The following is a 24,605-nucleotide window of genomic DNA, read 5'->3' on the forward strand; positions in this document are numbered from 1 at the left end:
CTCAGTGGAGGAAAAAATTAACATTAAACAGCTGGCGTTTTATTTTAGCATTTCTATGACAATGTCTTTACAGTGATGGTCCAAAATTCACTGTCACTGAGCCATGTTGCTTTGCTAGGCGGGTCCTGGATGCTGCGTTCCAGCCTCGTGGACCCAGTTGCTGCAGTGGGGTCTCCGTGCGTGTCGTGCAGCAAACGGGCAGCATGGAGCAAAAGATGGGTGAATTGTCTCACTGCACAATGATGTCTCAGGCTTATACAGTGATGCAGCTGAAATGTGGCAGCATGGAATATTGGCCAAGTGGTCCCTTTGGGTCTGTAAGGCCTTTTTTACTCCACATTGCATCATGTTGACTTGGGCTGTCTGAGAACTAAAGTCTGTCCATTGCAGTGGTCACAGAAGACAACCTGTCAGGATGTATTTAAATACACGTCTTCAGGGTTAGACCCTCAGTTGGCTTCTGCCTTGCTCCGAAGTCAGTGGGCTATGCTGGGTTACGCCTGGTGGCAGTCCATCCATTGGTTTGTATGGGCTGACTCCAACAAAGACTCCAAATGGGTTTTTTTGCAGGCTTTGGATCAGGCCTTTCGTAATGTGTACACTGTCCCAGAGGGATGGGCAAGTCCCTCTGTCTCCCCACCTCCATTGGGAAACTTAATAATCTATTCTGATTGCTTTAACTACCTATTAATAGAAGTGAAATATTTTTGCTGGAGGCTAGTAAAGACTGGTGAGAATTTACCAAGGGAACAGGTTTGCCCTGGAGCCTCTTAGTTGCATACCAGATTAGTGCCAGTTTTCACAATTTCAGCAGTGCAGTGTAAAAGAACTTGGGGCTAAATTTTGAAGCATATCTTTGTGGGGAAGGGGAACAGTTTTCCTTAAAGCCCTGAGTTATTTTGAGCTGAAACACAAAAGATGAGTCTGTTGTTTATGGATGAGCCATCATTAATCTTTATCGGTTTAGTTGAATAGGACTGATGTTTTTGGCTTTGTGGTGGACAAAGATATGCTCTGTCTTACTTGGTAAGAGAGTGTGTGTGTGTGTGTGTGTGTGTGTGTGTGTGTGTGAGAGATAGATAGATAGATATATAGATCTAATATGTGTATCTAATGTGCGTATCTAATGCGCGCGCACACATGCATATATACACATACATATACATAGTGTGCGTGTGTGTGCGTATCTAATGCGCGCACACACATGCATATATACACATACATATACATAGTGTGCGTGTGTATCTAATACGCACACACACATACATATATACACATACATATACATAATGTGTGCGCGCGCGCATCATATTAAATGTATATTGTATATATAAATAATTTTTTTGCAAGGGACATATATTTTGCAATACATGGCCACATATCGGTACCTGATCTGGTGTCTTGCTGGCCAGCTGGAACGTAGCCCAGGACCTCTTCCTGCCTAACAATAAATGCAAGTCCAGTCAACACGTCTCTGCTTCCACAACAATTAACGCTCCCTACAACGAAACGATCAGAATCTGTGGATCATAAACATGTCTATCCCAGATGCCCTTGTGGTAACTGTGTGCGTGTGAAACCAGACACAAACTGCGTGCCAAAATGAATGAGCACCAGGAGAAAAAAAAAAAAAAAAAAGGACGGAGACACTGGAAAGCAGGTAAGGGAACATTTTTTCATAGAAAAAGTGCTCCCCTGTCTGACCTCACAGTTCTTGTGCTCAAAGGAAATCTACCCAAATCTTGTAAGGACAAGACCATCTTGGGCACAGACATTCCCAAACAACTTAACATAGACAATGACTATACGGGCCATTATAATCCACACGGTAGCTTCTGACCTCTGCATTTCTTCAGTGATAAGGACCCTCCTGAACAATCCCGTTTCCTCTGTTATCAGGTCTGGACTGCATCTCTTCTGCTGCTTGGATACCTAATAATTGCTCTTATGTCCTGTCTCCCAGAGGCTAAAGGAAGGCTACGGTGGTTCCCAAAAGCTTGTCTGTGTCTATCCTATCCATGGAGTTGGTTCAATAAAAGAGATCAGCCATAGCTCATGGTTACATGTCAGGCAGCTAGTGAGCTAGCACTAGTGGGAAGGAGTTGGAGAGGATGACTTCCTTTTGTGAAACGCTCAATATTAGTGCAGTCTGGACACAGCGGTGCCTGTTTGTGCATGCAGCTACTCCATTTGTAGGCATTGAAGATAGCACCTTTTTTTTGGATCTGTCTTTCATTTTTGCAGCCATTCTTTGCCACAACTCTTAGTAAAGCACTTTCAGGGGTTAATTGCCGAGAGGCACACATGTGAAATGTCAAAAGCAAGCAGTGAATATAGTTACTGCTTGCCCACAGAACTGCTTGCGTGGAAAGAGCCCCTTGTCTGGGAGAACTAAGTTACTGGACGTGTGTGAACAAATGCAGGTTTTGCTCGTGCCACCCAGCTGGGGGTTCTGCACGCAAAGGGAGGCCCACAAATTGAAGACCCCTTTATGCTTTGCACTGCTGGTTTTCTTGGATTACGGTAACGGTTGAGACGAAGTTGGATTTTTGCACAGCCTGCCCTCTCGTGGGGAGACGGCTGCAGGAAATCGCTGCGTGTAGAGAAAAGGCACTGCAGATGCAATGGTCACAGACCACAGCCTCTTAAAACATTCGGTCAGCATGTGAAACAATCCGCAGTAAGGTGCATCCAGATTGGCAGTCCATCCTCATGCCACAGGATGGTTTGGGACCAGTTGCATATAGTGTACCTACTGTAAATTGCTTACAGTAAACCCAAAAATGGTGCTGTTCCTGTTGCAGCGAAACTTGAAAACCTCTGTACCTGGTGCAACCCGAGGTCCCAAATGGCCCATCTCCACTGTCTGTGACATTATTCACAGGAGTGAATGGCAGAGCATTTAAAAAGTACCCCACGCCCTCGTGCTAGTGCACACTTCTCCTCTGATGCCTGTACTGTAGGACTGTAACATGCTTTGGGAGCAGCGGGGTGGAGGTCAGACTTCCCATTTTGTTCCCGTGGTGTGTGCAATGCCATGCTCATCCTGGAGGAAATCTGCTTATTGAAGGCCCTTGCCTTGCAAGGGGGTCTGTCAGGGTGGGCACTTTGACACACAGCCCCGGAGAAGTCAGCGGGGCTTCAGGTGCATGCATTTTTTTTTGTAGGATTAGTGTTGCATGCTGTTGCTACTGCTATTTGTGTGCACGCGTAAGGGTTTTTTTGAAGGCCGTGCAGCACCTATGCAATGAGCAGTGTGTTTAATTCAACTTGTACTGGGGCAGGAGGAACCAAAGTGGTGTTGTCACCAGCCCCCTGAAGCTGAGAGAAATGTCCCAGTCGGTGCAATGGGGAATGAACCTGGGCACCGTCTGTGCTGCCTTGTGCTATTGGAGCGTGTTGTAATGAAGGGGGGGGTCCTTCTCTATTGAACATGCGCATGTGAGTTTGGTCTTGTTCAGGGGTGGGGGACTGCCCTGCTCCTTGCCCTGCTTCATGCCCTGCAGACCTTACCTCTGTAAACGTGCTGCTTCAGTTACCCACGGCGCTTGTCCCACGGGGAATCATCTCTGGTCATCTTAGCCCAGTGCTAAAAAGGGCAGAAAATTGTCTGCTCCAAAACAGGGGGGGAATGAGAGGACCTGTGGGTAAAAGGGGTTATCTGGAACTTGGGACACTGGGGTTCATTTCTCTACTGTGCAACAAACTTCCTTGGGGTCCTGGGGCATCTCACTTAGCTGCTCAGTGAAACAGGAGTACGGAGAAGATGAACAGGTTTTAAGGCTCTCGGATGCTACAGTGAGGGCCCTATAAGTATCTAACATTGATAGAATTGGCTTGCAGGTCTCGCTTGTGAGGTTTTTTTGTGTGTAAAACTCATGAAAAGCTAAATGCAACCGACCCCAAGCAGAGCTTCCCATACCCTGAGAAAGGAGAGGAGGCAAAAAAGTCTAAAAAATATTGCTAGGGTGTTTACTGTTATCACTAGGTCCATTTTCCCTGGGGCACTGAAGCTTAGCTCTGGGAGGGTGGCGGTCTCCAGCATTTGCTGTGTGGACAAGGGTTTTGGAGAGGTGCCTCAGGATGCCTGCTCTAAGGAACTGCTTGTCAGGTGTCTCCCAACTCACCGCATCTATTTTCATAATTAGTAGTACAAAGCTCCACCAGGATGGGTTTGTTTAAGAGATCTGCCTTGCTCTGACTTCAGTAATTAGCTAACATGTATATCTCTGTACCTTGGAAACACTTCATTAATCTAATGGAAGAAAGAATTATGCCTAGATGAACTTAAAAGATGTTCAGCAAGACTGGTTTTGCATCTCTAATGAACCGAAACGCACATCACTGGAAGCTGTTGGGAAGTAGTGCACCCAGAGACATTAGCGGGGAGGAATGCCACGGTTTAATTTGTGTACAAATATCTTGGCAATAGAGCTTGTTAATTTGTATACCAAGCTAATTTGTGTACATAGCGGGTTGATTGCCAGTCTTGGATGGGGAGGATGGGGCTAGCGAATCTGGGGAATGAATAGAAAGCAGTGCACGGGTTGGATGAGTTTTTTTTGTTTTGTTTTTTTTTCCTAGACAGAAATGGATATTCTGTCTTTGCTGTAGCACTTCATGAACGATCTGGATAAAGGAGATGGAGGCGTGATGGAATTAGAAGGATGAAATCGGCTCCTCGTGGTGGAAAGCTGAAGGATATCGCAAGCAAGGATTAAATCGAAACAGAAGACTGCACCGGAGCTAAAGGTATGAACAGACGCAAAAGCTTGCAACATGGGGTTTAGCATGTCAGAGATGTGATCACATATGGATTTGGAGTTAAGTTCTGCAAATCGAGTGGTCTGCACCAGGCATTTCATGTTTCATCATCCAAAGGAGGCCTCTTTAATCAGTCACTGGGGTGACTTGATGGTGCATGGATTCAAGGAATGCATGATGAAGTGGATGAATACACTCCCCGAATTCCTGCAATGCCTGTAGTTAGCAGGCAGCTGTCGCTGAAATAAAGCACAGCACAAACATGGGCACAGTGATGCCGAACATGGTGTGGGCTGGGATGACTTCTTGCTGTGGAAAGCATTTGGCTTTGTGTTTGGATGCTTCGTGATTTGCTCTGCAGACTATAAATTACTTCTTGCGGGAAGGGGAGAGGGAACGGGGAAAAATGACTTGGTGAAATACTGATGCTCAGTCCTGCTCTGGGTGAAGATGGGGGGGGGAGTTTTAGCATTGCTATCCTGCTCTTTGTGATAACAGGCATACATCAAGTTCATATTGGGAACAGCCTTTTCTCTGAGCAGTGCATGCAGTGCTGACATCACGGTGATTTGGCATCGTCTTGTTTTTTGGGCTTGTGTACATTAGATCCCAGATGCAACGAATAGCATTAACACCCCCCCCCCACACACCACCATTCAAAAGCCCATATGTGGGAATTTATGTAAATTTAAAGATATACACACTTGTAGTAAATGTACTTTCCTGGTTCAGATGATATTTAGTATAAACTGAACGCTCCTGTAACGCTGGGAATTCTCTCTCTTTCCTCCCATGAGAGCACAAGGCGCTGGAATTAATTTTATGGCACAATGATGCTGGGTGGGTTTTTTTTTTTTTTTCCAAATCATTTTGCAGCCTATTGTGGTAGGTAGTTTGTATTAGTTATTGAAAAGCAGGCATGATCTCAGATGAGGAGAGTGTGCCGTATTCCTTGGAATAGAAGGTTCACTTGAATTTAAGATGCACCCAATTTACCACTCAATTTTAAGGGAAAAAAAGAAAGCATCAAATAGAGACACACTTAAAAATAAAGATATATTACAAGAGCTTTATAGTCCTGCTTGGTTGTTAAGATATTTAGAAGGGTTAATTGGTTTTAAAGAAATCTGTCTCGTATTCGAAGGAGTTAAGGCACTGAGGAAGGGGAAATGGGAGAGGACCCCAGTTAGAAGTATGGGACTGGCTCAGAGAGGGAGAAACACCAATCTGTGAGGCAAAAAGAAAAGCCTGAAGAGAAGAGTAGGAGCTCTGTAGGGATTGCTGAATTCTCCGTTGCACTGACCACATTTCTCTGCAGGATTGGGGAGGGAGCACAAGTTGCTTAAGACAGCTCGGTGCTTTCTGGGTCCTGGGAGCAACCTGTGCCCCAGTGTAGATTAGGGGTAGGCTTACCCTGTGCGAGTTGTCACAGTCCTCCTGCAGCTGCCCTGCCAACCTAGGATCCTGGGTCTACTCCCAAGCACGTGAAAAATTGTACTACAGACATGCGGGGTGCACAGTGGCATAGGGCACCTTTTCTCAGGACAGCCAGAGCCTTCAGGAGGAGAAAAACTATAACTTCAACAGTAGCTGTAGACGGTTCATAGATGTTAGGGTTGGAAGGGACCTCAATAGGTCATTGAGTTTGCCCCCTACCGAGGCAGGAAAGAGTGGTGGGGTCAGACGACCCCAGTTAGGTGCTTGTCCAGTCTGCCATCAGCTGGGGGTCTTCAAGAGAAATCTGGAGCAAAGAGCCAGACCGCTGCATCCATGCACCTGTCTGCGTCCCCTCGGCCTTGCGTCCTGCGCAGGAGAAGTGAGACTTTAGTTGCATCTAGTCAAAGTTGTGTCTGCAGCTCTGCTTCCCTAGCATGTCCATGCTGGATGATCACTGTTCAGCAACGGAGGGAAGCTTTGGAAGGGCTTGCTTTCATTTGGGATGTACCCACTCGTCCCCTGCCGACCCTCACCCACCAGGAGGTTGCAGTCCCCCTGCTTTCTCCTTGAAGAGCACGTCTCATCTTTGTCCCAGACAGGGAAGTATGGAGGGGTGGAGGTGGAGAGGGGTAAGAAATTTGGGATGCTTTTTTAATTTTTTAAGCATGGTGTCCCTTAAAAGTAGATGTGCTGGTCTGACCAGCAGAGGGAGATATGCTAATAGAATAGCAGCTGGCCAACATCTCCCGCTCCGGGAATCGTCTTCATCCCAGTAGCCTCCATCTGCACGCCCATTTCACCTCTGCAGTTATATTCTAGACTGAGTCTTGGCTCTAGTTTAAAAGTGATGGAAAGTAGCATAGTTGATTATATAGTAACTGTGGTGCCATCGGCTCTGCTATGTCCTAGTGGCTTTGGTACCACTGAAGAACCAGCAGAAATCACATGGAAGCAGAGAACTGAAATTCATCTCTGATGTGTTCATGCACTTACTGTTTTGTCATATGCTGCATTTAATCTTTTAATTGACGCGCTTAAATCTCAATTTATGGATTCTGGAAATTTTTTTACTCTCCCATCCTACGATCAGGATATCCTAATGAAATACGGTTGGCCCTCCGCAGAATGTATAGAAATGAAATTGCTGACATAAGTGTGCTCTGGCATGATGAACAAGCAGCTGGAGAATGTGCTTCTCCTGCAATATTTGGAGGATGTGTAGCATCATCAAGAGCTATTCATTAGAGTTGGCATCATAAGCACATCTCATATGTCTGAGAATAAATAATCTGTAACCCATCCTTCACTAGGGTATATCCCAAATGTGCAGTCGGCAGGTGACAGACTCCTTCCTCTGCGGTAGACACTGCGCTCATCAGCTTGGCGCATACCAAGAGAAATTATAAAAGTAAATCTCTGCTACTATGGCTGTGAGTTACCATATTGGGAAACAGATGGTGCGCTACTATAATTGTACCTGGCATAAAGCTAATACATAATTTAACAATGCAGCAACATGAATTGTATTCCAGGGACTGCTGTTTTCTTATGGTTTTCCTTTAATCTGATTTACCAATCGACAGGAGAAAACATAATATATTTAAATAATTCCCCCCTCTCCTCTCCAAGCTCCCTCCCCTCCAAAGGCTGAGAATATCGTATCAACCAGGGATTTCCTGAAGGCCAACACAACATTATTGCCTTACTATCCCTCCCAGGACCCCTTTAAATCTCATCAGTGAGTTGTTGCTTTATGATCCTTATTGTGAAGGCGCCAGCTGCCTTTTAGGTGCAGAGTGCCCTTAAAATCCCATTAGCTTCAGTAGATGCCCAAGGGTCTTGCTTTGGCCTTGCTGTGCTATGTGGGAGGTTACCAGCCATTGATACCCCACTGCGTAGGGATTATGGCTCCTTCTTTTTGTCCCAGTAGAAAGACTGGCATGTATGGTGATGCAGGACAAGGCAGCAGGTCTCCTCCACCATCTGATCGTAACATGGGAAGTTCAGGCCAGGGTACCCTGATTTTGTTGTTCCTGACATTCGTTATTAGCAGTACAGCTAGAAATGAGATGCCAAATCTCAAGACAAGACCTGACAGCCTATTTGAATGGCTTGGCGAAGGGCTTCCAGGCTGCAGTTTCATCGCCTAATCGGTCCAAGTGGTACATAGTTTAAAACACCTAGGTCCTAGTCTAGCACCACGTAATGGGTCTAATATCAGCACTTAAACTCTGTTTCCAGGCATCCTGTTCTTGCTCCAGATGGCATCTTAGCCGGCCAAGCTCACATCATGTTCTGCCCAAGGAGGACAGGAAGAGCACAATGTAATTTTGGAAACCTGGCAAATGAAGTTCACGCCCATGAAAGTAAATACTCTTTAATTATTGCCATGCAGCCATAAAGTCTGTGCACAAACTGCTTTTTTGTCCCAAAGGGCATGAAAAAATAACTGCTTTCTGTTCAAGAGCCCTTCCCACCCACCTCTCCTCCCCACCCAGCTGAAAATGTCCCTTGCAGTTCTGGTTTTGAAGCACAGCAGGATGGTGGTACGGTGCATGGTGCTGGCCAACAATTGCCAGCAAACGTGGAAATGTTGTTTGTGGCCGTTGTGATGGGAATAAAAAAAATATCTCTGGCTTTAACTGGTTCTAAATTGCGCAGACGCTGCATGGCTGTGTCGTCCAGGGAGGTGCACAGCGGAGCTGATGAAACTGTACGGGGAGTCTGAAGAGGAGAGAGTGATACCTGGAGCGTTTCTGCTTTGCAGGGGTGGGGGGAGCCTCTTGTCCCTGCCGCTGGCGAGGTGACGGATGCCTCTGCACCGGTACCAATAAAAAAAAAAAAAAAAAAAAAAAAAAAAAAGTCTGACAAAAACCAAGGTAGCTCCTAGCAGCTCTTGCTCTTTGCTCCCAACCCAGCTTTCATGTGCCCACAAGCTCAGCTGGCTCTCCTGAGTGCAGGGCACCCAGGCCCCACTTATTCCTCTGTCAGCTATAAAAGAAGAGGTGAAATTTTTGTCCGTGAATTGCTAATGCCTGACCCAGGGCTTCTCCTCCTGCTCTTAGTTTGCCTGGGCGACCTGGCGCTCCCCGCAAAGGTGTTGCTTAGGCCTGGACTGGAAAAGTAGGAATCATCTCACTGCTTCCAGAGCTGGTCCCAAAATGGTTTAGGCAGCAAGGCCAGGGGCAGTAGTGCCCAAAGGGGCTGATGGACAGCTTCTGTTCCCCAGGGGAGGTGAGCAGGGGCAGAGGGAGGTACCCTGAGGAGACCAGCTACCGCAGTGGTCAGCAGACACTTTTGAAACTTCCCCTGCCCGCAGTTGGGTGTTTGGTTTGCATCTCTGCCAGGGACACCTGCCACAGCCTCTCTCTGCTCCCCTTGCCTGGTGTGTTGCCATCTGCTTTTTGGAGGGGTGCGGTCTCCACTTCCTCTCCCCTTCCCTGGGCTGACTCAGCTAACGTGGTCACAATGGACCTGGGCAGCCTCGGCTTCCCCCTCCACGGTTTCCTTTTCTAACTTCCTTTCTCATTGTTTGCATTGCTGACGTTTCCAAATGTCACCGTTTCCACTCAGGGGGGCATCTGATAAAGCCACTGCTGGCGTCACTGTTCCCTTGGTGCGCTGGGAGGTCTGGACCGGGTGCTCATCTTGACGCCAGGGGTTTGCATTGAGCAGCCCTTTGAGTAGGGTGCACTGGCTGGCTTCACGTGGAGGAGGAACCTCAGATCCGATGCATCCCTGCCAAGAGTTTCTCCCCAGATTTCTAAGAAGGGCTCGGGGGCGGGAGGACTGTTAGCACATCTCCGAATCGGGACCCTGGCCTTGTATTTCCAGATAAACTCTGCAAGGCTCAGAGGAAATCAGTCCACCTCTCCGCGAGCTGGAACGTACCCATCTGTGAGACTAGTAGAAAAACACGGCCCCGCTTCACAGGAGCGCTGTGAGGCTCATTGTACTAGGCTTTCTAAAATGGGTTGAGATCCTGTGCTTGGGGGGGGGGGGGGGGGGGGGAGGCTATTTAAGCACAAAGAATTAATTAGGAGCTGGCTGGCCCAGGCTGTTAATTGGCACATGGCGTCGTGGCCCGTTGGTACGGCGGTGTGAAGGATGCTTGCGCTGCAGCTGTCCGTGCTGAACTGTTGCTCTGCATGAATAAAAGCTGCTCTGTCTGGACAGCATCGCTCTGGCTGCTGCTTACAAGTCCCGTGTTTCCCTGAAAAGAAAAAGAAACGTGGTACTCAGCCTTGAACTGAAGCTCGTTGAAGTCGGCATCTTTCCCTGGGTTTCAGGGGACCCTGGATCAGTCTGGGAGTGTTCATTGCCACTTAACACTTCTGAATGGCTTCTTTGCTACTCCTATGGTCCTTCCTGGGTTTTGGGGACTCCTCCCTTGGTAAGGTGTTGTACTTACTAGAGGCCTGGTATTATAAGCCACCAACTCGCAAGCTTTAAAAGGGAGTCCTGGCTTCAGCTTTTGGCATGCCAATGATTAAACTGTAGAAGAGGGATGTGATGCTCCCAGGACGTGGGGTGAAATACCTTGCATTGCTTCAGCTGTTTTGTAGAAGTGGGTTGTACCCCTGTGCGCCATCTGTGCCAAAACTCATCTGCTGTAACGAAGCCTCTTGATCTGCCACCTTTCCAAATGCTAGATTACCACTCACTTTTTCCCAGACTAGACTGTCAAACAGTCATTGGGCAAGTGCTTTGCTAGCAAAAAGGAGCATTAATTGCCCTAGCAACAACTGCTAATACCATCTGAAACTTGCTTCTGCTTACAGCATAGTTGCTGTATATTCAATACCTCCACTGAGTGTATTCTTCAGTATCTCGGACAGTTGGAAGCCGGCAGCTTGTTAGTGGGTGCCCTTAATCTACATCCATGTCTCCTTTATGATACCCCGTTGTGTGTCCCTAGGGAAATGCTTGAGGCTAACTTTGTATCCCAAAAGACCACAACACAACCTCCCATTGACTTCAGAGGGAATTGGCTTGGGCACTGAAGGAGGGAGCTGTTTGTACCACTCCTCCAGTCCAGCATGCAGAAATGTGGTAAACTTTATTTGGCTACACGGCCTACGTGGGGACAAATACAGAGGCCAATATACTGTGAGGCAAGCTTAGTCCCCCCAAAGTCCTGCTGCCTTTGCTGTACTTCTCCCAAGGGTACGCTTCCCTAGCCCCTGAACCCTGGCCAGCAAGGAAGAGGGCAGCCGTGCCTTCCTCCTGTGGGGTATGTGAGGCTGGTTAAATATTTATATATAGTCAAAGCCCTCGGTCCAATGCTACTCTATTATGCCAGGTGCTGCGTAGGTGCCTTGGGGGACAAGATCTGCCTCTGATCTTGGACACGGATGCAGGAGGAAGAAGCCAGAGTCCCGGCATCCCTTTACCTTTCCTGGAGATACCTGTTCATAGACATGAGCCCACCTCATAGAGCCTAACGGAGGGCACCATGTAGCAGTGAGTCACTGCTATTCTGAAGGCTTCCACCTCCCAGGGTTGTCATCCTGAGAGCGTGACTACGGAGGCGAGATCATTATAGTCACTCGGATACCCTTTATTCGCACTCCTTAACCATTCCCCGTCAGGAAACGGTGGTGCATTTTGGGGCTGTTATTTTGCCTTCGTGACTACGTACATCACGCCCAGTGCTGAACGCTACGGTCTCATTTACGCTTCCTGGCGCAGTGCTGTAGGTTTGGGCCTGCTGTTTAGATTATGTAGTAATTCCACCCCGTTTGCCGTAGATGGATGAGGCTATAAAATAATCATAAAACAAGGGGCAGCCCTGGATTTTTCAGGCTCCTCACGTATTTGTATCTGCCATGAAATACTCCATCCAAATATAATTACCTGACTTCTTCGGGCTCCCTTTAATATTTTATGCTGATCCAAAGTGTTGGTGATGCTGCCTCTTTTTTCACTGGTGGTACGAGAAGACACGACGTCAGGAGGAGCAGAGGATTGATGCTGCCGGGCACGTGGGAACCCGGCTGGCTCAGCCTCTCTAGGCAAGTGCCTTGAGGTTCGGATCAGGATGATTGATTAGGGGAGAGCTGGAGAAACCCCCTCCTGCTGTGCAGTGTATTGGAAGGAGAGTGGAAAAAATTATAGCAAACCGCTGCTTCTAGGTGCATTAGTGTGGATGCAAGTCTGCTGTCCCGCTAGTGCAACAGCCAAATCCCACGCGACGCTTAGATGTTACTGTAGTGGGGAAGGGGGAGGCAATAGATCATCGTTGTGGGGGGAACAAACCATGGCAATTACCCCTTACGTTTACACGGTCACTTCAAGACCCCCAAAATTTCACAGCCTTGGTAGGCCGCAGTGCGAGACTGGCTGCATCTCACCATGGAGCTGCAGGGAGCTCTGGAGAGGAGATGGCAGGGGCTAACAGCGGGTTTTAGGACAAGAAATGAAGAGTCCCACCACCCTCTAATTGGAATTAAGCAGGGCGCGGGGGATATATTTAGTTGAGCAAAATGCAGCTGTCCTGGCCAGAAGTGGATGAGGACTGTGCTGACAGTTGCACCGAAGTCTTGAAAGCTAAAGCTGGAAGTTCGGCCCCAAAAATGTTCAACGGCTTGTCTCGTGATTGTGGAGTTGTTTAAGGTTTGGCACCATCCGATTTGGCGCCCCTGCCTGCGGGCAGCGTGCACGTGATGGGTGACGTTGCCGATTCCCAGCGAGCGGGAGCATTTTGACTGTATAACTCTGCGCCTCTGCTCTCCTCTGCCCGGCCTACGCAGGCTTGGATTAGCCCCCGCCACCTTCCACCACCGGATATTTTTTTTATTCTAGATATATAGGGGTAGGCTTTACCTGCCTTCTGCAGCGGCTTGGGGCACTGCTCTTCCCCAAGAGACGGGGAAAGGAGGAACAGATATTGCACCAGGGCTTTTTGTGCTCCAGCTCCTCTGGCGTTCCCCGGAGCTGGCAAGGGTGCTGTCGGCTCCGCAGGTGAGAGAAGGCTTTTAGCGAGAATAGGATTTCATTGGATTGAGCCTCAGGAGTGGAAGAGCTTTAGGGGCAAACCACACCTGCCTCTGCCAGACATCCCAGATGAGTTGTGACCTGTCCCCTGCACCACTATCTTCCAGCGATTTTAAAATAAACCTTCTCAGCATATCAGACCAGCCCCGGGCAATGGTGCGTGAACCCGGGATGGCGCTGCATGTACAGAGGCCGGCACGGTGCAGCTACAATACGCTAGTTCTGGGCGTAAATGAGGCAGGACGCTCCCGGTGCCTCCGCGGTGCAGGCTGGAGCCTGGCAGCAACCTGGCATGCGGTGAATCATTTCCTTTGATAAATGAAGCCCAGCTGGGAAGCCGTGCAAACGCCCCGTTCTCAGCCCAGCCTGAAGCCGGCGGAGCGCGTCTGCCAGGCCATCATTCAAAGGAGGTGTCACTTTCTTGAGGGCCCCTCGCATCCCCCAGCAGCTGTCACGGCTGCTGTAGGGGCTACCGCTTTCCCCTCCACCCCGCTCTGCCTTTTCCTGACTTCCTCCAGATGTGTCTGGGAGCGGCTTGAAGCGCAGCATGGTTTCCTGCATCATTGGAGCGGCGCGGGCCAGGCAAGGTGCTGCCTTAAAGCTGTCAGCACAGACACATTTGGGTGTTTTCCACTGGCCCCGCTCCGGGGGAAGTGGACAGGCCATCAGCCGGAGCAATCCCTTGTGAAGCACCAAGGCTATTGCCCTTCTTTGGGACTGCTGGGTAACAGCCGACTTTCTAGGGCAGCTTAAGGGAAGGCAATGAAAACCCAGTGCCTTTCAAGGCTGGAAGCCAGCAGACTCGCTGAATTGACTCCTGCAAAGTGGCCCCTACAGATTCTTTCCTTCTGGGGTGGAGTTGGATGGGGAGAGGTTTGCTTTCCCTAATAAATAAGCAGCCTTCCCTGAGCAGGAAGACCCTTCCCACCTTGTAGGCAGCAGGCCTGTCGCCTCATCCTGCCCAGAAATTGTTTGCCAGCCCCTTCCTTTGTGGCACGCTTGAGTCTTCCAGTGCAAAGCGAAGCATTTCCCTGACCTGAAGGCTGTTCCTCTTGCATCTTGGACCCACCTGTGTCCTTCCTCCCTTCTGCTGAGCTCTTTCATTGTCACGTTGGAATTGCTCGACCCTTTGCATCCCCTAAGAAACCCCTCTACCGGGTTTCAACACCCGTTGCTTTGTAGGGGCTTTGTCTCTGAATGGAGCTGGCTGGCCTGGGGGTCTTTACAGGAGCAGATCGCCCTGCAACCCACCTGTTTGGTAGCAGACAAACTCCATCTTTTAGATGAATAGCGCTGAGCCGGGTGACGGGGTTGCAAGCATTTGCTGTGCAGTGATGAAGTCAGCCCCTGCAGACTATTCGGTAATGGCAGAGAAGAGGAGGAACCATCTGTGGACTCGGAGCCTTGTTCTTGTGCTAGATGAAGGAGGCGCTTTGTGAATTCATGCTGTCATCCCAACCTGCGGGCCGAGCAGACACCGAGTCCTGCAGACACTGCCACCGGTGACGCAGGAGGTGGCGATCTTCCCCGAATCGCTGCTGGACCGAGATCCTAGGGCTGGTATGGGCTTATGTGAAAGGCTGCATTCTGTAAAGCTCATTATCGGCGCTGATTTGCAGCCAGCACAAATCAGCATTGTTCTGGGGCGGGCTAGCAGAAGGGAAGATTCTCCTGTGCAAAGTATACAAAGATGGGGAGGAAAACAAAAAGTTTTGTTTTAAGGTTTTCATAGAGTCTCTTTAATGAAACCAGATCCATTTCAGCTTGCAACACGACGTTGTGCATTTTGGAGGTCAACCCCCCACCAAAAATAATTTTTTTTTCTACCTTTCTTTTCCATCCTTTGTGAGCTGGGAAGGTGGCGGCACATTAAAAGGAAAAACCGTAAGTGGTCAAAATGGAAATGACAATTTTGGGCTAAAAGCTCCCTGTTGTCACATTCCCCGCCCCCGCCCATCTTTTTGATGGAAATCTCTTGTGCTTTCTAACTCATTGGAGGGCAGTGATTCTTCCTCTTTATTTGACACTAGTGAGGCTACATGTGTCCAGTTTTGGGTCCCCCACTACAGAAAGGATGTGGGCAAACCGGAGAGAGTCCAGCGCAGGACAACGAAAATGGTTTGGGGGCTGGGGGACATGACTTTTGAGGAGAGACTGCGGGAACTGGGCTTATTTAGTCTGGAGAAGAGAAGACCAAGGGGGGTTGAATAGCAGCCTTCACCTCCCTGCCGGGGGGTTGCAACGAGGATGGAGCTGGACTGGTCTCATTGGGGGCAGATACAGGACAAGGAGCAATGGGCTCCAGTTGCAGCAAAGGACGTTTAGTTTGGATATTAGGAAAAACTTTTTCACTAGGAGGGTGATGAAACACTGGAACAAGGTTACCCAGAAAAGTGATGGACTCTCCATCCTTAGAGGTTTTGAAACCCTGGGTAGACAAAGTCCTGGCTGGGATGATGTAGTCGGGGCTGGTCCCGCTTTGAGCAGGGGGTTGGACTGGATGTGACCTCCTGAGGTCCCTTCAAACCCTCATTTTGTATGATTCTCTGATCTGGGGCTCAGAGGCTGCCACATTAAACAGGATTAAACTGAATTTGCAGAACGGGTGCATGTTTTGCAGCAGCCTCTCTCAGCTTGGTGTGATTGTTGTACAGCAAATGTGAGACAATTTGCTGTTTAGGAAATCTGACTTCAGCCTGCTTAAACATTTATAGAGAGAAAAGGCAGCAATACGCTATTCCTGACTGGAAATGGTAAGCAGTTTATAGTGTTGTTATACAGATTGCAGGAAATCCGCGTAGCTGCGTGTCGGAGGCACATAACCATTGGCATATTTAAATAATGCGGTTGTGTAAATTATCGTGGCATTGCAGAGATGCTCATGGCTGACAGTTTGCACGTGTAGTATTCTGCCTGAATAAGGAAAAAAGAAACCCAGCACTTCCATTATTATGCAGGAGTGCAAAGACTGTAAGTAAACCATTCGGGTGGGGGCGGGCTTTAAGAAACAACAGAAAACTCATTTAACAGCCGGGTGGGGAACATCGCTGCCTGGAGATGCAAATACTTTACACTTGAGGAATACCTCAGTGCTGGGGGGATTCCTCTACTCACAGCTTTTGTAGAGCTCATGTCAGAGGAGCACCTACATTTCAGATCCTGGTCCAGCCCGTTAATCTCTTTTGAGCCCCCAGACCCTTGCAGAATGGGTTTTCCTACTTTGGGGGGGGGGGGGGGGGGTGAGACATCCCACTGAGTTGGTCCATGAATGCTTCTGCTTGCAGTCCTGGAAGTTTAGGGGCTCGTTCTTGTTCTTGTTTTGGAAGTCAACAAGAACGTGTGTGAGGATGAGGAAGCCAACCAAGACGCTTGTCCCAAGGTCAGGCATCCTGAAGGGCCTGAACAAGCTGTTCAAGAAGCACAAGTAGCTTTTACATAAAATTAATGTAAAAAAAAAAAAAATTCAAAAGCACGCTAGAGCTCTGCCGCTCTTGAGTAAAATAAACACTATGGCTAAGTACAGACAGCCAAAACGTCCAAGGCTGAATCGATTCAATCTTCGCAGGTTAGTTTAAGCCGAGTCGATTGAACCGATAAGCAAGTGAACAGACACTCGCTGTTGATTGTGGAAATGCAGCCATGTCTCCATGCGCTGGGGGGCGCTAGAGCAGGCAGCTTGGGCCAAGACTCACCTGTCCACCCTGCAACCTGGGGAGGTGCAAAGCATCCTGGGATGCTGGGGGGCTGCGAGTTGACTTGAATCTGGAGGGGATCTGGGACGGAAGTTCAATAAACCAATTTAACCTAAATCAGTTAAGTCTGATACTGCTTCCCTCCAGGTTTATCTTAATCCAGTTTCAGCCATTTTGAAAGCGGTTTATGTGCACCGAACTTCTGTTGTGTTACAGATTTGAACCGGTTTTCAATCACTTATACTGGTTTATGTGTAATTTCTATCCCTAGTCCATGAAAACCCAGAGCCACAAGGACGCGTGTGAGCGCCAAATAGGGAGAGGGGACTTTATTCACAAAATCTTGAATCTGGTCTAAAAATCCTGAAATATTTAAGATCACATTGGTTGTTTCTTTGAATATGTGCAGGAGATGTCCCCTCTCTCCCCCCTCCACACAGCTGCTCTCGAATGTGGGACAGCCTCAGTGACTGCTGCTCCCACCCCATGCCTCCCACCGTGAGCAGCTGGCACCCGTGGCCCCTGGCTGCGTGCGCACAGTGCCGCGTGCACACCCTGCCCGCCCGGTCACGCGGGGCACATGCAGCCCCTGGCCTGGCCCCAGCACGCATGGGGCAATGCCAGATGCAGAGTGTGGGGGGGGCGCATGACCCAGTGCCACTGCTTGTGGGCTTGCCCCGGTCCCCACATCCGGCCTGCGCGGGATGGTGCGTGGCGCGCTCTGTCCCTGCCCACCTGTGCGTACCTCCTAGGGCTTTCTCAAGTACCCCGGGGATGTGTATCCCCGGTTGACAACCCCTGCTCTAAACGAACACTTCCCTTAGCTGCACTCTTGAACCAACACCGCGTAGTTATTTACAGTTTTCTCGACAAATGAACACATTCAGGTGCCCTGGGATTATCGTTACTTGACTGCACATCCCTACCCCTTCCTCGGCATAATTACCTGTACTGCAGCTAATCCCGATGAGCTCCAGTCCTGGACCCCGACCCAGCGTGCTAGGCCTTGTGCAAACCCAGAACCCAGTAGATGGCGAGGAGTTTACAGTCGCATTGCACTGTTTGGATAGTATTTGGCCTGGAAGGTATGTCCACCCAGCACAGCCGAGAGAGAGACAAGCTAGGTCTGAACGAGCTAGCTGGGGTCCCGGAAGCAATAGAGATAAGTTAGCGGAGTACTTCAGAGAGGCTATTAGCCTTGCCGAGAAGCTTGTTCAGAGCTATCTCTGGCATTTCTGCCTGGATCGGTTTTGTCCCGGGCAAAGAGAAAACTGCAGCGGTTGCACCATGGCGGGAAGCTAACTTTATTTTCTTTTTATCTTACTGAAGACGTTAATTAGGGACTTGACTTGGGCAAAAGGTTTTCCAAAAAGCCGCTTGGTTGTTGCCTTGAGGTTAATTGCATTATGTTGTGGGGGGCGGTGGGAGGGAAACAGAAAAGGAAAAGGGCTAGATAGCTGCCTGCCTTGAGGACAATGAGAGGAAGTCCTAATTCGCTGATAATCCTATGGTTCTGTCCATGCTTGTCAAAGCGCGTTTAAATCAGCATCTCGCAGGGCAAATTTGAAAGCATGATATATCTTCTTTTGAAAGGGAGTGTAATTATGGACATGGACTCATGGCTAGCGTTAGTCAGAAAAAATCTAATGGAAAAAATTGCTTAATTGAGATTTCAGATTCTGCAAAGTCAAACTATCGGGGGCTCCAGAGAGCCATGAAGCACTCTAGTTTCCTGACACCTTGCACACTTGGCCCCTTAGCTCAGGCTTTTGCCTCCTGTAGTGCCAGGGCAGCTTGCCATGAGGACTGTCGCAGGGCCATCGACTGCAGGGTTGCCAGGGTCTGCAACCCCACCACGGTTCGCCATGCACAACTAAGCTCCATTTCCTTTCACAGGGACCGTCAGCGTTTTGGAACGACTGAATTTTGAAGCCATTCGATCCTCCATGAAACAATTCCCTGTCTCACGGCCTTGCACCGGACGTCAGTTTTATGCCATATCCATGTTGCGTTTCCAGTCATTTCATTGCCAGTCTGTATTTCTTTGCAGCTCTGTATATACATTTGCTGCGTAGTAGCGTGTTCTCTACATACATATTTGCTCTGTAGATCGCTGCATTGCAAACATAGACACGGGATCCACTCAGCAAGAAATGTGTGAGCTTCTATTACACGGTAATGTCACGTGGTTTCAAAATACCGTATCTATATCTAAAACCACTCGTTAACCACAGAGAATCAGGGGCTAGTGCTAGTTCAGAGGATCAGGATTTCTGTTTCACAGCTTCAGTAATTCTCAGGAAGGTTTAGAGAGCAAGTGATATCTATATCTATATATATATAAAAAGAAGTCTCCTATCCAATTTTTGCTTCAAATTTTTCCAGGCCATTTGACAGCCAGTGTGCCTGGATTCATACGTGTCAGGGAAAACTGATACCCATGTTCTTCAGTGTCTACAGTCGATGGGCTGTGTGTTGAGGTGACTAGCATGTGACTTGGGGCTTAAGGTGTGAACTGCTTTTCCCTAGGTCAGGAGTTCATGAAAACCTAAGTGGCTTATTGGGCCTGTGTGCTTAAGTAGCCAGCTGCACATGTGGGGAAGTTGATGTGGCTCGTGGCATGTGTGTCTGCCTTTGATTTGCAACCCAGATGACCAGCTGGATTAGCTGGGTGCAAGTCTTTGGCTTTAACTGGCACTTCCGAATCACTCCTTAAGCTGTAAACACGGGATGTGCCAACGTGGAAGAAGGCCAAATAACCCATTTAGGATCATCCCCTCCTATTAGCTGTTAATATTTGTAATCCAGCGTAATGCTTATCTAACGCCTTTCTTTAAACTGTTGTTTAGATAGTCCCGGTGCTACCTGGCATATTTTGCAATGAAAGCCAACTTTTTGGGTGGGGGTGGGGGGGCGGCATTCCTCTTGAATGCTTGTCGTGCACACTTTTTCCGTAGCTGAAATCCTTGCCTTGCTGTTCCAACGCAGAAGATCAAATAGATTTGTGACCTCCATTTCTCTGTGGCCTCTACAGTGTCTTTTCTTGAAATCTCCCTTCTCCTCCCCACAAGAGTCTGCTTACCATGCCCTTTGAAAATCATTTGGGTACCATGCTGGTTTCTCCTGCTGTATGTTCTGTGGTCTCCATTTATAAAAAGGGATCAGGATTTTACCTAGAAATGTGTTTCAGATGGACCCTTACTGCTCCTTCTGAGCCTTATCCAGAACAACGGGAATTGATTTCCTCGTGTGCAGGATCAAGCCACTAAAGGGCACCGAAATCTCTTCTGCCAAACCACGTTTAACTAACCCTTTGCATCCTCAGCTTTCTCTAGCCCTTTCTTTCTTTTCCATTGATGTTAAATGCTGTGCTCACGGTTCAGAGGCTTTTGCTTTTTATTCCCCAGCTACAGTGTTCTTTGATCCTTTTCTTATTGAATACCTTTTAATAGAAAAATGGCCTCATTTTTATCCTTTGAACTGCCGCCCATGCTCAGTCCTCTTCCCCCTCTGATATTTCACAGCCTTTTACCTTCTTCCTAGTTTGTGCACATGGATAACTGTGTATTAGTGGTATTGTATTAAATGTAGGCAGGATGTCAAGGCAGAGATTTGGAAGATGCCTTATTCCTCTTCCTTGCTGCAGGAGACTCCGAGTGTGACCTTTGGAAAGGCGCTTTGCCTTTCCCGGACTTTATTCCCTCCATGTGAGCAGTGTATGAAGGCTTGATACACTGGTGTTTGCAAATCGGATATTGCCTGGAAGTGCAGAGTATCATCGATGGACTGGTTTCGTGACTTGGCACAACCCTGTGCAAGGCGTTGGGCTCCAGGGGCAGCTGCAGGATGAAGTGTGAAGTGCAAACACCCACTGAATCGTGATTCTTTTCTCGCTCCCACAAGACAGCAACGTGCTGCCGGCTTTTATTAGGAGCTGGCCATTGCCCATGCCCTGTGCAGAAATAGCTTCCGTGGCTGGTGAGTAGATGGAGTCAAGACTTCACTGGACCAGCTCAGCCCATCACCACGCACTTCCTCCAGGAAGGAAATGAGAAGTCAAACAGGTCTTTTTCTGTGTGTCTGAATCCAAGGGTGGGAAAAGGATGCTTGCCCTTCTTCATGTTGGGGGGCTGGGGCACATGACTGGTGAGGATGCGGAAACTGGGCTGATTTAGCCTGCAGAAGAGAAGACGGAGGGGGATTGACTAGCAGCCTTCATCTTCCTGCAGGGGGGCTGTGAAGGCGATGGAGCTGGGCTGGTCTCAGTGGGGGCAGATACAGGACAAGGAGCAATGGGCTCAAGTTGCAGTAAGGGACATTTAGGTTGGATATTAGGAAAAACTGTCTCACTAGGAGGGTGGTAAAACAGGTTACCCAGAAGGTGGTGGACTTGGAGGTTTTCAAGACCCAGCTAGACAAAGCCTTGGCTGGGATCATGTAGTTGGGGCTGGTCCTGCTTGGAGCAGGGGGTTGGACCAGATGTGACCTCTTGAGGTCCCTTCAACCCTCATTTTCTGTGAGTGTATGTTCTCCATGGCCAGTCCATCTGTAACCTATGGTTTGGTAGGGTTGGGCGGCTGGGGTTGGAGGGCCCAAAATGATGGTGGAAGTGATCGGTAGAGCTGGGGGCAGCGTGGCTCCGTCAGGTTGTTCTTTTTCTGAGCTTCACTAAACTCATCCAGAGAGGTGTGTATATCAAGGCAGCCCGAAGGTGAAAGGAGTGGGAGGAGGTTCACACAACCAAAATGCTGTCGATTAACTTAAAAACTTGCTGTCTTCATTGTGAAAGCCGTTGTGTTTGCATTTGTAGCAGTCTGTAATTAAGTGATAAGGGAAGCAAAGAAAGGCAGTGAAGACAACAGGTGAAGGAGGAGAAATATCTTAATTTTCAGTGGACTGGGTTGGGGTGGGGGTAGGTTGCCTTTCTCAAAATTAGGTTGTTCTTTTTCTTTTATTAGGACTTTTCTTAAAATACAAAGCTTTTTTTTTTTTAATTGGAACTTGAAAATGGAATTGCACTGGGTTTTTTCCTCTCATTTTATCTGTTCTGTTTAAACTTGGTGACGAATAGACCATTGTTCACAGATGCTATAAAAGAGTCTTTTAACTGGTTCTTATCAGAGATGGTGTTATCTTAGAGAACAGCAATTATCCCAGTACAGATTTTCTCCCTGGTACTGGAAGCAACTTTGTGCCATCCGACTGTTTCACCGAGAAAGGGAAGCACAGGGTGTGGATGCATGTGCATGCGGACACGCGTGTAAATTTGAAGGATGTAGCTCTATGGAAATGTATTTCATACCTCTAAGCACACGGAGAAGTTGATACCGTACGACAGTGGAGAAGAAGGATGCTCTAGAAGCCACCTGGCCTAGAGAGGCACTTCTTGACTTCTGAAAGTTGTCCCTCCCACAGCCTGGTCTCTAAACTTTGCAGCATTTGCGCTTCCTGGGAATAAGCACTTTGGAGAACGTAGGTCTTGCAAATGATCCATCCTCCTCCCTCTTTCGTATATGCATGCTCTGGACAGTGGCAGAGTCGACATTCAGGAGGCGTCACTGGCATCTGGATGGGCAGCTTTGAGGTGGATGGGCACCTTTGAAGCCAACACTTCAGAACTAGAGTCGCCGGCTCCAGCAGATTCGGCGGGTACGCTCTCTACAGGTTTGGGCATGGCCGTAAGACCTAGACATCTACTTCAAAGCTGAGCTTTAAAGAGCAAATGAGAGGACTTGGGAATTTGTTCATCGTCACCCCGAGGGCCAGCACTACTGAAAATAATGGCATGTCGTCAATGCCCCGTAGTTCAGTTTGGCCTCTTCACCAAGTAGGTAATTACCATTATCCCAGTGTTTTGTTTGGGATGACCGAACGTCTGAGAGGCCGAAAATGTGGGCGAGTCTCAGACTCAGTCGACGTGACCAGCTGTTGAGTGTATCCAACACCCAAAGTTTTTGTAGTGTCTTAGGATCTCCTTGGTTGGCGGGGCTGCATCAACCTACCTCCTGCGCTCTGCCGGGCAGACATGCCTGACTTGAAAACGTTAGGCTGGTTTATTCCACCTAGGTAATAAAGCCAGAACTGCGATGCTCAGAGCTGTAGGCTGGGATTATGGTGTCTAGTTTTGGACTTTGCCCAGGGGAAATGACATTTCCACGTTCGTAAAATGAGGAAAAACTAAGGCCGAGAAAGATCTTGGGTCTATTTGTTTTAATTTTGTTAGGCATGTTGTGCCCCGCTTTCCATTTGGGCCTTCTGGGAGCTGCTTCCTGGGTGCTGTATCATGAAGTTGAGTATTTTAATCATTAGGTCTTAAGTGACTTCCTCTAGAAACTGTAATCCAGTGGTTTTGATGCTGACTGCATCTCTTACTGGGAGCTATTGAATTCATCTGTGCCTCAGTTTATCCAGCAATAAAATGGACACAAGTGTGTTTCTATAGAGACCTTGATAGGCTGGATAGAAAAAAAGCCTGTGTGCTTTCTGCTACTTCAAAGCCTTGTACCTCCTGGTAGAAATTTTGCGCCACAAAAGGACTACTTGTGTGGTTTCTACTTTAATGTTTTGCAGTTCCCTAAATTTTGCACGCAATCAGAATAGCTGCCGGTGAAATGAACTGGTGATAAAATCTCCCTGGCGAATATCTGCACAGGGCCCAGCTCTTACCAGAGGCGCAGATTCAGCAGCTCTTCTGTCTGGAAACTCTTCCATGCGCTCTGGTACTTCCCATGCGTTTCTCAGGGCATGGACGCTGCGTCTTTGCAGCACCGTTGCGTGCTGAGGGATTACAGCCAAAACCTACACACGGAGCACTTTCTCCAGGAAAGGACAGGCCAGCGGTATGGGGGACCCCAGCAGCTTTTGTCCAACAGGCTTAGGAAACGCCAAATCCCGTGAGCGTTCTTAAAAAGATTAATTACCCTTTGGCATCTTCCAGCTTGGAGCTGCTCCCTTTCGCCTTTCCTAGGGAACAGCTGGCAAGTGAAAGGTGCAGTTCTCCGCCGCTGACGGTTTAAGCCCCAGAAGAGCAGAGCCGCTGCTTGCTTCTACCCTGACAACTGAGGCAGGCGTAGCGACTCTCTTGTGGGCTATTATTTCAGAGTGTTTATTTACCGTGGGCTGTTTGCAGAGGGCCCGGCTTGTGTGCGCTGCTTTGTTTTTCTCCTGCAGCGAGGGCTGCATTAATAGGATTATGTTAGTTTAACTGTAGATCAAAATTGTGTCTCCTGAGCAGGCGGGCAGCATGTTGAGCATTTACGTGGGCGAGATGCAACATCCAAGAGGGAGGCATCGAGTAACGTGATCTCTTTGCTTTGTTTGTGTCTTCCAAGATCGGAGCTGACAGAGAAGTTGGTGCATTTATTTCTGCAAGAGCTATTCTGATTTTCTTTTTTTCCTTCCCTGTGTGTTACTCCCCCAAGTGTTTAACCGTGTCTTATTTTAGCAACAGATTAAGCGGGAAAATTTGGTGGCAGCTTTGTTCGCTTTAGGGCAGATAATGAGGTGATGGAGTTAAAAAGAAGTGTGTCTGTAATTGTGTAAGTGTGTCTGTAATTGTGTGTGTGTAATTCTGTAAGTGTGTTTGTAATTGTGTGTGTCTGTAATTGTGTCTAATTGTGTGTCTGTGTGAGTGATTGTGTGTGTGTGTGTCTAATTGTGTCTGTAATTGTGTCTGTGTGAGTGATTGTGTATGTGTGTGTGTCTAATTGTGTCTGT

At 48.3% G+C, this 24,605-nt stretch overlaps 1 protein-coding gene across 1 annotated transcript in view; it reads left to right on the plus strand.

The window, feature by feature from the left end:
- Positions 1 to 4,564: 4,564 nt before the first annotated feature.
- The window catches only part of FRMD4B (FERM domain containing 4B), a 118,701-nt gene continuing 98,660 nt past the window's right edge, over positions 4,565 to 24,605 (plus strand). The window contains exon 1 of the mRNA XM_019536670.1: positions 4,565 to 4,752. The gene's annotated coding sequence lies outside the window, so the exon portion shown is untranslated. The remainder of the gene's footprint in view (positions 4,753 to 24,605) is intronic.

This window comes from Crocodylus porosus, unplaced genomic scaffold (assembly GCF_001723895.1).
Source record: "Crocodylus porosus isolate Cpor-Errol unplaced genomic scaffold, CroPor_comp1, whole genome shotgun sequence".
Lineage (NCBI taxonomy): Eukaryota > Metazoa > Chordata > Crocodylia > Crocodylidae > Crocodylus > Crocodylus porosus.